Here is a 12,948-nt window from a genome sequence, read left to right as displayed (position 1 = left end):
GTAGCACGTGAGCTGAGTATTTTATAAGTTTCCAGATACGTATTTTAACGGAGGTTCTAATGGTGGGATTTGAAAACTGCCGGACTGAACCGAATTGGTTTAGTTAGTCAAGGTCGCCGTGCTCGTGAGTATCGATCCGGGTTCGTGGTTCACTAAAAGTGGAATCGATGTCCAAAGCGGTCCGAGGTCCCTGTATCCAAGGGGGAAGCTTGACCAAATTAGACTGGCTTCTGAGAATGACAGGACTTACTACATACATATTTTTTTTATTTCTTCAAAATTTTTAGTAAAATGTAAATTAAACCATAAGTGACCGATTTAATTGGACCAAAACCGAAATCGGACCGGATCGATAATTGGGAACGGGGGATCGGATCGAGAACAAATCACCTCTACTTCATATACTAGAAAATCTAATCTTGGTCCTAAGTAAGACCTTAAACTGCTTCGTCCAAAGCCTCATGCGGACCTCAACATCATTTTGACGAAAAACACATAGAGAGTAGAGCCGAGTATAGGGCTCGAAAAACATACAACCAACTTGGGGGATGGGCGTGTGGGCGGATAAACAATACCCAACAAAAATGGAAGACCTAAATGCGAAAGCCTCATGCAGACCTCAGCTCATTTACAAAACACATGGACAAGACTCGGAACTCAAAACACACCAAGGGGAGGGCGCGTGGGCAAAAACCACGGTTTCCCAGCCTTGGTAATGTACACTTAGTAACCACTACTAATGATTCAAGTAGGCCCCCGATTTACTGAGGTAAACTCCAAAATAAAATTAAAAATCTTTAAAAAATTTTAAAAATCTTAATTTGATAATTTTATTGTCGATTAGTCTAGTCTAAAGTTTACTTAAGATTTTTTTCATATTGTTCACGATCAAATGACGATTACTGCCACTATATATGTGATTTCTAAATTACATAAGTATCAATCGAAGATACCACCTCGATAGATTTAACCGCTTGCTAAGATCTTTGATTAAAATTGATTTTATAGCGCTCAAACCTTGAAATTTGCCTAACAATTGAAACGTATCGGAGTCGTGAGCGACCGATGTTATCCCTCACCCGACAGATAGGATCTGCAAAATCGAAAACCAACTTAGAAAGGAATGTGTCAAACTCGGATATAGTTTACCACCAAATTTGTTAGAAGGGGGAGAAATTGATAAGTAAATTTTAAAAGCCACTACCACGTAGAGTACATCTTTCCCTTATATTTGAAAGAAAGATAAAATATCGATACTCTTATAAGTTAAACTAAAGCTCAGCAAATGTTAATTTGCCGCAAAAAAATAGGTTAAAACTAAAGTACATAGAAAGAAGATTTTGAACAAGTGACGATGGATTTGTCACAGCCCTCGATTACTCCAATTTTTAAGATTACTTTATTATATAATTTTAATTATTACCAACTAAATAATTACTTAAGGCAATTCATTGACGCTTAGGGAAATTGGCTGGTCAAAATTTATTTTTTTTGGGAAATTTCGACAAAAATCTGTTTTTCTTTTTTTTGGAACATAAAAAGAGGCTCGTAGTCCATCTCCACGAGGCCCATGCTATGACATGTTGGGCCATGTAACAAGCAACGAATGGATCATATCTTTTTGTGGCCCGGAACAAAGGGCCATAGCTTATCTAGACAAGCCCAAAAATCTTCACGTTTAGCCCTCCCTTTCGACGCATCCATGAGTTCTAAATCTAATGAATACTTCTCAGATTGTCGTAAAGTGTTAGTTACGATGGAGCGTCCTAAGCCATTTGAGCACTCGACTAATCTCAGTTTGTGTGCAGTCCTCCCCGCCCTTCCATGCATGCACCCACAATATTTACCTGACCGCGCATATCCGTACTCCTGAGGTAACCCCGAGAGAGAATGTGAAGTGAGGCGGTTCGAACTCTAGCAACCAGGACGCACACAACATTTACTGATTAAGCCAATTATATATCTATCGAGTTGATCGGATCCGTTTGTATATTAGCATGGAAAAGGTATTTTATGTGTCCATCACAAGATTAATGTGGCGTAACCGGCTGGTTATAGTACTCCAGTGACATACATGTCAACCAATTTATGCATTTGAATCTTGACCCCTTTTTTGTTGTCTAATTTCTCCATGTGTCATTGTCACGTAATGTGTAATTCTCACACAAAATACCTTTCTTGAAATATAATTATTGATATGTGAAGCAATCTTTACAACGTAACCAGGGTGCATCTCCCTTATTATTTTCATAAGGGACAACACCATCAAAAACCTAAAACTGGTATAATCATGCCACATTTATCCCAAATTAATTTTTATATCATAAAACCTCATAAACTGGTACACATGCGCCACATTTGCCCTCAACTAATTTTTGTGTCACGAAAAATTTAAAACTAGTACATTCGTGCCACATTTACCCAAAATTGATATACACATATTACATTTATCACAAAATCGTGTTAAATATGAGATTTTATGGGGGTAAATGCGGTACGGGTTCACTAGTTTGTGGTAATTGTAGTACGAGTGTACTGGTTGGTATTTTTTGTGACGAAAAAATTAGTTTGGACTGAACGTGGTACAGGTGCACCGATTTGGGGTAAATGTATCATGAGTGTATCAGTTCGAGAATTTTCATGACACAAAAATTAATTCGGGATAAATGTAGCAATGATATACTAATTTGAGATTTTTTATGATATTAACCCTTTTCGTAATCGATCCATTATAAGACTATAATATTACTGCAGCACATGCAACTTTGCTGCCGCCAGTTGGATATGCTAATTGTCTCTCTATTCTATAATAATCAACTGCTAGACAGACTAAGACAACATCCTCAACTAATTAACTTAACAATAATCACGATCGCTTCGGCCTCTTAGGAAAAGATAGGTCAAGATCAGTTTTTGGAGTCAATTTGCAAAGCATAAAAGGGCGTGCAAGGTCCACGAGAAAGCAGGGCAGAGACACGAATGTTTCTTCGTGGGATTCACGTAGTTGCATGACGCATTTATTAAGGTTGCAAGCAAGGATCGAATGCAACGTCGAAATCTGAAGTGTCATTAAGGTTTTCGATAACATGGACAGCAAATTTGCCCGTTCGAATATTAGACTTTGCCGAAACTTTAAGATCGCGATAGATTCAAACTTTAAGGTCGCGATAGATTCAAAGTTGGGTTTGCAACATTTAAGTATAAGATTACCAATTTAATAACCCTGTGCTTTCATGTTAAGTATAATCACCCACATGCACATGCATCTGTACTGATCTCAAAAGTATTTGTAGGAAGAAAGTTCACACTATTAGAAAGGGATAATAACACAAACAGTCCATGAACTTTGGCCCAATGTGCAATTTGATTCATGAACTTTTGATTTGTTCAAATATAATCCATAAACTTTAGCCTAATGTTAAATATGGTTCATGAACTTTTAATTTGTTCAATGTGGTCTTTGGACTTTTGGTACATGTTCAATTTAGTCCCTAAACTTTATAAAAATGTTCAATGTAGTCCATGTGTAATTTGGTCCATGAACTTTTAATTTGTTTAATATAACTCCTGAACTTTAGCCTAATGTTCAATGTGGTCCCTGGACTTTTGGTACATGTTCAATTTAGTTCCTGAACTTTATGAAAATGTTCAATATAGTCCATTGGGCCAAAGTTCAGGGACTGTTTGTGTCATTATTCATATTATAAAAAAGATAGAAAAAACCCTGAATATTAGAAGGTAAAAGATAGTAAGCGGGGCAAGTAAGATTGAAGAACTATGCCGAGTGTTCGCACGTCAAAAGGACGTCAAACATCGACAAACTGTAAGGGTCTGTTTGGCAACTTGCCAAATAGTAAAAATTTCTGTTCTTTTGTTCACAGAATCAGTTTGGGAGCATAAATCCATTTGTTAAATTTTTTGTGCCCAGGCACAATTTTGCAAAAAATTGTTCCCAGAGTCAGTTTTGGAAAAGAATCAAGAAGCAAAAAAAAGTAGCTTCTTGATTCTGGAACAATTTTTCCATTTCTGATTCTTCTTCATTTTTTTCTTTTTTTTGATTTGTTGTTACTCTTTGGCTTGCCGCCTGCCGGCAACTGGCCACAGGCGGCCGATGACCGGCCGCAGCCCAAGGCAGGCAAGGGCATTGCGGCCACGACGGCGAGGCCGACCTCGTCGTCGCCACCAAGGAGACGGACCTGGGTGGCGACGGCGAGGGCCGCGATGCCCTCGCCGACCCTGGCCTGTGGCCGGTCACTGGCGCCGGCGACCGGCCTTGGCTAAGGAAGAGAAGGGAAAGAAAGAAAAAAAAAAAGAAAAAAGAAAAAAAACAGAAAAAAGAAAGAAATATTAAAAAATTCAAAATATTATTAAAATATCATAAATAAAATGAAATTTTGTGTAGTTACCAAATGCATTTCTATTCTTTTTCTATTCTAAGAATAGAAATTTTGGGCAGTTACCAAACGCTTTCAAATGCTTAGAAATTGTTTCCGGGCACAGAATAAAAAAGAATCATTTCTGAGCAAAATCTGTTTCTGGGCACAGAATGATTGCCATACGCGGCCTAAATCACTAGAGGGTGGTGACCTTAGCCTTGCCCCACCAACCATGACAGGCTCGGACAGATGATACATCTAGGCTTAGAATCGTGTTCGCAGACTAACCAAGGTATCCTGCTACTGAGGATGGATCGTTGAACCAAACTCGTGACCTTTAGCTCAGAGACCACGGTGGTGTTCCTACACCGAGCTGCGAAGAGTGCCTGGGCAAGGGGGAAAGAAATTAAGGGGGCATGTTGTGATTTCGAATTTCGAATATGTATTTCAAATTATTCCAAACAAATTCATAGTATTTAGGTTGACTTTGATTTGTAACTTTTAATTCTACATTTTGGCATTGATATCTGAGTTTTATTAAATACTAAAACCGCGGAGCTTTAAACTCAAAGGCACGTACATGAATAATTAGGAAATATTATCAGAAAGTCATAAATTTACTGCACTTGTGCCAATTCAGTTGTCAACCTTTTAATTTTGCCGATTTTGTCATAAATATATGATAATTTGCCAATGTGGTCTATCGGCCAATTTTGGTCGGAAATTGATGACGTGGATACTAGCCGTTTTACGTGGCACGGATGATGCTGACATGGAAATTTTTTAATTTTTTTTGAATTTATTATTTTGTTTTCTTTTATTTCATTTTTATTTTATTGTTAAGGGCCGGTTGGGGGCCGCCGGCCACTAGGCGAGGGTCCAAGCCCTTGCCGGCTGCGAGTCCTCGTTGGCCACGTGCGAGGGTTGCGAGCCTATGGCCCTCACTCTCGCCACGGCCGGCGAGCACTCGTAAGCCCTCGATCAATGGCCGACGAGGGTGGCCGAGCCTTGGCTAGTGGCTATTGACCCCCTATTGGCCTTTAACAATAGAAAAAGAAAAGAAAATATAAGAATTTCAAAAAAAATTCACGTCAGCGTTGGCCTTGCAATTTAGGACAGCCAGCGTCCACGTCATCAATTTTTGGCCAACCTTGGTTGGATGGATTATATTGGTAAATTGTCAAAAAGTTTATGACTAAATTGGCCAAATAAAAAAGTTTAGAACTAAATTGACACAAGCGTAATAGGTTTAGTATTTCTTTTGTGATAACTTTTGCCGAATAATTATGTTAAGCTCATTCAAAAGTACGTGCTCCTATGATTTTCATATCCTTCGGAATTATAACCAAAAGAGTTTCTATGTTCAATTCTAACATGCCCTAATGGTTTTTGCCTTCTACTTATAGTTTCGAAAAGATTTTCATAATGCTTACATGCATGCACGAGGAACGCGATTTTGGTCATCGTTTATACAGGAGATGAGTCAAATACATGAGAATCTGGACTTGATGGAAACGAAACTCTCTCGTAATTGATGCAAACCTTCTCGCCTCCGATCTGCATCTGAACCAGACGATGTGACGATTGATTACTACAAAGAAGGACACGTACGTGGTTGATGAATTTAATATGGGATCGATATGGTTCCGATAGTCAGTGTACGTCTTTTATACGACGATTGAGGTTAGGAGATCGAGCTTCGATGCTCAAGAAGCGTGTACATGTACCTCTTCCATGCCTAGAATGCTTCCCACGTCTTACTAAGTTATATATAATATATATATTTAATAAATGAGTGTATGCAAATACATCTTATTAATAAAAAAAAGAAAAAGAAAGAGAAAGAGAAAGAGAAAGAGAAAGAGGGTCAATAACACGTGGCAAAAGTCCTATGTGTGCTGTGGTAACACCTTCGGGATATATATAATCAAATAAGTCTCTTGATCTTGCAATAGAAACAATAAATTCTAATATAAAAGTGATTATTTCTACACAAAAGACTATGTTATAAATGAAATTAAATAAAATAGCGAGCATTATAAGCTATATAGAGACCATAAGCAATATATAAAACGAGAAGTCGAATTACTAAACCAACCATGTAGGTGGTATTGATAAACAGAAAATGAAAAGGGCAAAACAGTAAGAAGAAGTAAGGATATATAACGAATGCAGTAAATTGCCTTAAAGTACAAGATAGACCAACCACAGGCGGTTTGACCTGCCGATTGTGGGGTATGTAATTAGAATTGCAAGAAAGAAATCAAGAAGAGGTTGCTTTGATACCATTTTTTTTTTCAAGAAGAGATTACTGTTATTTAAACAAGATGGAAATATTACAATAACAGTATTGAAAGATTACAACTGATATTGAAGTACAAGTGCGAAAGTAAATAAAAGCCTTTGTATTCTCAGATCATGAGTAAGATCTGGAATATAAGGTGAGTCAGGGATGTTATTGAGACTTACTGGTTATGTAAGAGATATGGAAAGATTATGAAATGAATGATCTCTTATTTCTTCGAGGAAGGATTGGAGAGATCTGGAAAGATTGGAGAGGTTTATGAGCGTTATGGAATTCTGAGAGAAAAATTGTGTGTCCTTCACCAAGGAACGATGTCTGAATATATAGGCAGACTAGCATCCTGTAGAAATGGTTCACGGGTAGTACTGTAGCAAATAGTAATAAGTGCATAGTATTACAGTGAACAGACACAATGATGAAAGCTTATGAAAAGAAAAGTAAAAAGACAGACAATCTCCAGGAAGTATTGAGACTTACTGGTTCTGTAAGAGATATGGAAAGATTATGAGATGAATGATCTCTTATTTCTTTGAGGAGGGATTGGAGAGATCTGGAAAGATTGGAGAGGTTTTTGAGTGGTATGGCATTCTGAGAGAAAAATTGTGTGTCCTTCACCAAGGAACAATGTCTGAATATATAGGTAGACTGGCATCGTGTAGAAATGGTTCACGGGTAGTACTGTAGCAAATAGCAGTAAGTGCACAGTGTTACAGTGAACAGACACAATTATGAAAGTTTATAAAAAGAAAGTAAAAGGACAGACAGACTCCTTTTGGCCTTGTATCATAATCATTATGGCCAAAAATTTTAAACTTTGAATGCTCATAAATTTGATTAAACTTGATTTTTGGAATGATCCAATTTTCAATAAATTTATTAAAATCTTCTATGCTAATTTCTTCTCTATTTATAGGTCCTTAATATGAGGACATTTGTGAGAAAGAACTAGAGGAAGACTCAGATCTTCTTAATAAGTTCATTGCAAAAAAACTACTTTCTTCTTTTCAATTGATCTCGACGATGCTAACCAACGGACTCACCACCCCACTAAGTTTTATTGCCGAGACCACATCCACATATCAATAGAAAAGATCTCCACGATATATATACAATTGATGGGGCCAAAACGAAGACTTTATATTAAAAAGAAATTAGACTTCGAAGTGGGAAAGCAAGAAATCGGACTGAGATGACGAAGTGATATTCGACTTTGCTTCGGAACGAAGTGACATTTGACCGGTAAGAGAGGTCAATAATGGAGTGACGTTAAGATATGAGGACATGGTTTTCTTTATTTCGCCGAAAATTAATAATTTTATAAATTTTTTTCTTAAAAATGATCACTTGCAATAATTAATCAGTAGAAAAAATTTTCATTATCCTTAATAATTTATATCCAAATATTTTCGCGGACGATAAAAAAAATTTCGTTCGTTTATTTTTGTAAGTGACATGAGCGATCATTTTTAAAAAAATATTTTTCAAATCACTTGTTTTTCGCGAAACAAATAGGCCTCAATTACTCCCAACTGGATTGAGGAGCGCATACCTAGCGTGCAAGATATAAGCATGTACTCATAAACTCGTGAGAATCAATTAACACTCGATAGCCTGTCAATAACAAATAAGTTATACTACTCGGCTTAGTTGCAAGTTGTTGCTATCAAATAAACATGTATATAAACGAAGAAGAACGCGAATAAGTGCTCATAGCCTCAAATAACCTCTCCATCTCAAAATAGAATTTGATCTCTTCTCCCGGCATTCCAACTTAAGCATCGGAGGGTCTTCTTGAGAATTTCCTCATCAACCTTATGCGCATATCTTTGAAGGATCGAGAAACTATAGAGAAACAAAGTTAAGTTTACAACATCGGAAAATCACCAATTTAGTATTAAATCTATTGTGTGGATTCCAATGCAGTCCTAAACCCTTGCATAAAATACCAACATATTCATTTCGGCCAATTGTCGCTTATAAGTGCTGATATGGCGGTTTGGCATGACTGGCTATTTGACGTTGACAAAAACGATACCGTTTTGCTTAGTTTTTTTAAAAAAATTTCCAGATTTTTTCTTTTCTTTTCTTCTCAAAAGGAGTACTATGAAGTGAGAGTTGAGTAATTTAGTTCCTTGTTGGAATGAAAATGAGTTTCCTTTTGCTATGATTGGAAAGAAGTCGAGAGCTCTCTTTATACGGAACTTAGAAGTTGAAAGAGCATCAACAGTTTCGTGCAAAAGTAATTGACAAAAATGAATGCGAAAGCAGAATCAGATTTGAAAAATCACTGCCAAGCACAAAACGCGAGCCCTAAAACGCGAAGGAAGGTGGAACTGAAATAATTAAGCAACTCTTCCTTTACTTTTGAGATTAGGTGAATTTTTTATAACTAAATGGAATAATTTGGCCAATTCTAAGATTGTCGAATAAGTTTAATCTCATTAAGTGCCGAATTTTTAGCTTTCAGCACTTAATTGAGTTATCATACAGACCATGAGAAGGAAAGAAATGCACTGCCTATTTGACACGTATTATGCTAGGAAATTTTATACTTAATCAACAACTTTATTATAATATCGAGAGAAAATAATAAAATCCTCCAAGGAAAGACAATTTTACTATTGTTATACCAATCTCTTGCTATCTACAGTGCCATGCGTCAACTTTAAAGGTAACCCTTCCTTAGAGAAGACGATGGTATATATTTTCTGTAGATTGTTTGTAGCTAAAAATTATTATTCTTGATTTGTCGCTAACGCAAATAATCAAATTTTCATTGCTGTAAATAGTGCAAGAATCAACACACTACATATATGTTGCCTCTCTCTTCACGCAAGCTTAAAAAATATGGCACACGTGCGCAAGCTTACACTTGAGAGAGGCCACACACTATAGCTGGAAAATCAAATATGATACTTTCCAAATTATTAATACTAAGATTAGAAAAAAAAAATACAGAAGTTCCACTCTGCCATCCTCACACTGTCAAATGATCACACCCAAATTATCCCCAATTTGTCGTCTTGCGGGATGTGCTCCCTACTCACTCGTCATGTGCAAGTAAGTGCTGAACAGCTTGTCTTGGGCTCTAAATTAATGTTATCAACTTATACCTTCTTTTATAATTCTCTCTTATATTCCCTTTTGGACTTGATTTATTTTGGAATACATTAAGGAGCTTCGATTATTATTGCCTTTTAAGATATCCTTGTTAAGGTGATTGGACAGTCCCTTTGGTCCCCTGTCTAATTAATGTCAGCCCACCGTATCCATTGCAAAGTCTGGCTAATGACTTACTTAATTAATGCTGCTTGTCATGAGCAAATGGCCATTGTTTAAAATCAGATTCAAAATGAACATACATTCATACACATATATATATTTATGTATATATTATATAGTGTAACAACTTTAAATTGGAGATCTTGAGTAGAGAAGTGGTCTCCATTGGCTAAAAGCGAATGAATCTTTTGAGACGAATTTATGGGATCATTGGTCATAAATAGATGAACTCATTATTCGTGATTTAAATGCTTTAATGCTCCTTTCTAAATGCAAGTTGAGAATCGACCTAAAACTACAACCTGAAAAAATGCATTGTGAAGCTCAGGTCATTGGAAGGTACTCGATCACATATCCCTTATTCAGATGCCACAAGAAAATTGTAGAACTGTCGCCAATTCACATGTAAAAGTAAGGCACGGTTAAACATTTAAATATAATTTATCATTGCAAGATTTGACCACATTGGGTCACTTCCTTTACATGGGGGTCAATTGAAAGATTCTTCTTTGTGTTATTTACTTCAGATGGCTAAGTATTCATTTCAGTTGCGTTTTATAACAAGCAAGACCTGATTGGCGGGTGATTAATGTCAGATCCTATCTTGTCCAGGCAAGCCGGTACAAGCATCTAATCATTGGCCAATTAACAAATGCAAAGTAAAACCCAATTTGGGGTTAGACCAAGAAAATTCTCACTGGTTTGGGCCTGTTTAAGACAGACATTGCCCCTCTCATTAATTGTCGATGACCTCGCATGGAGTTCCCAACAGGAGACAGCTGAAATCACGGGTCGAATCTAAATAAATCAGGTCAAAGAATTGCAACGATGACGAAACTCATCTTGCATTGAATTCCTTCTCTGCGTATTCATACGTGGTGTACGCATCTTTCCACAGGAGACAAACATACGTATAGAATACAGCGACCAGGGCATCTTTTCTGATAGAGATAAAACATAATGCGTATGAGCTAAGCTAGCTAGAGCGGGATAGGAATCCTCTGTCTCAATCATCTTTAGCATACATTGTGTGGGTCTACTCACACAATTTACTCTTGATTAGGTTAATATTTCATGTAAATCATATCAATGTAACTCACTTTAAAACTATTTGAGCTCCTCGCAAAACCAATCTATCTGGACCAGAGAATGTGACTTCACGTATCGTTACAGAGGGTTGCTTGAAACCTTTATCATGTCTCAAGAAGCAAAAGTTGTCGCAATCTCGCTTGGACTTAAAACTTTAGAGAGCCATCTCATCGACTATCGATAATTTCTCATCAAAACGTTTATGCCTTCCAGCAGCGCCGGGAATCATACCCACTTAGTATAATATAAGAAGGCGATTTTAAACATCACCTGGCTGCAATACCAACGGCCGAAAACAAAAACCCCATCTCATATGCATACTAATAAATAAACGATGCATTATTATACGGGCATGTTGGCAAATATACATGCATATATACAAAATTGCAGATAGTTAAATAATGAACATTTTTCGGTTGGTTCATTTAATTTGCATACTTTGGGAATGTATTCCGGATAATAGGGGATTGGACATGTGATTAGCATGTGATTCAATAAATGAACCCCCCACCTGCACAGTTGTCCCTCTCCAGGCAAAACCGAGTTAAAAGGCTGTCTAGGGTCAACATTTCCTCCTATCCATCTTATCTTTCAGTGCCAACTACAATCATAAATCTCAATCTGTACGGATGCTTCTTCCTTTGGATGGACTGACCAACAAATATTTTTGCACTATTGCATATTATCAAATCAATCGCCAAAGATTGAAACCTGGAGGATCATCAGTGATTGTCCCGGTCCAGTTTTGTGCTTAGAAAACTTATCTGGTTGTGAAAATTACTAATGGACGGTGTTCTTTAGGCGTTCACGGCTCATCTTTAACGAGATTGGAGAGATATGAACTAAGTAACGTAGCATAAAGCATAAATTGATTCAAGATATCTTTTAGTCATAACAAAATAAATGAACAGAAAGTTAACTGTCGAGTGTCTTCTTCTTTCTTTTTTTATGATAGTGGGGAGAACCGGCTTCATCCTTACTTGCGCCGGTTTCATCCAAGTAAACGTGGAGGGGTGCAGTAGGGCCCCCATAGCTGCACCTGGGTAAGTCTTTGGTGAGTATGCGAGGATGGGTTCAAACTCGGCACCCGAAGGTGGGATTGAAGAGGCACTATCAATTGGATATGTATCTTTTTGTGTGGTAAATCGTAAAAGGTGATTCGATCCTCCCGATTCAGATAAGGAGAACTGGTAGATTGAGCTAAAAACCCGTACGAACTCTTTCGACCACGTCAAAGTAGAGATCGGAGGGGAGGTTCATACATTAGATTGAAATTGAATCCATATAGTTGGAAGTTGATTTGAATTTGGTAATTACAAAGCTTTTACAATATCTATATATATATATTCTTTTTTTTCGTTTCATACTTGTCTAGTCAAGTGGGATCCATGTATTGAACTAAAGGGCGATCCAACAAGTGGTTTTGCGAGTTTCAAAATCATGTTTGCATGCTTCTTATGGGGAATATCCGGAGTCCATATAGAGTACATTGCCCGATAAGAATGTCTTTTGGCCGTTTATATAACAAAATTGCAAGTTCGGAATGTCTTTGCACACCCACATGAGAAACCAGCATTTTCCTTCTAATCAAAGATTGCTTTTCGTGCGAGTTTGCGAACCTCATTTTGTTAATCGATTTGTGAAATTATATCGGTGCAACGCTCCCGAGGAAGAGGTTTGCTTGTTTTCGGAGTGCCAGCTTAGTAAATGTTGTAGCTGCACACAAAGCTCGAAACACTATGACTTTGTTTAAGCTTTTGTCCCTCTTTGAAGTTTGCAATCATTCCCCACGACATAAGTTTTCTAACCATCCATTTGTTCGTGTCATGTTTTTTTTCGTTTTAGCGATCGCTAAGTTTGAAGTTTTTGAATGTCCAGCTTCTTGTGACGTTGACC

The sequence above is a fragment of the Syzygium oleosum genome, unplaced genomic scaffold (genome assembly GCF_021117445.2).
Source record: "Syzygium oleosum isolate NSW1041296 unplaced genomic scaffold, Sole_v2.1 Sole_v2.48, whole genome shotgun sequence".
NCBI classification, from domain to species: Eukaryota; Viridiplantae; Streptophyta; class Magnoliopsida; order Myrtales; family Myrtaceae; genus Syzygium; species Syzygium oleosum.
This window is presented reverse-complemented; position numbering follows the sequence as displayed.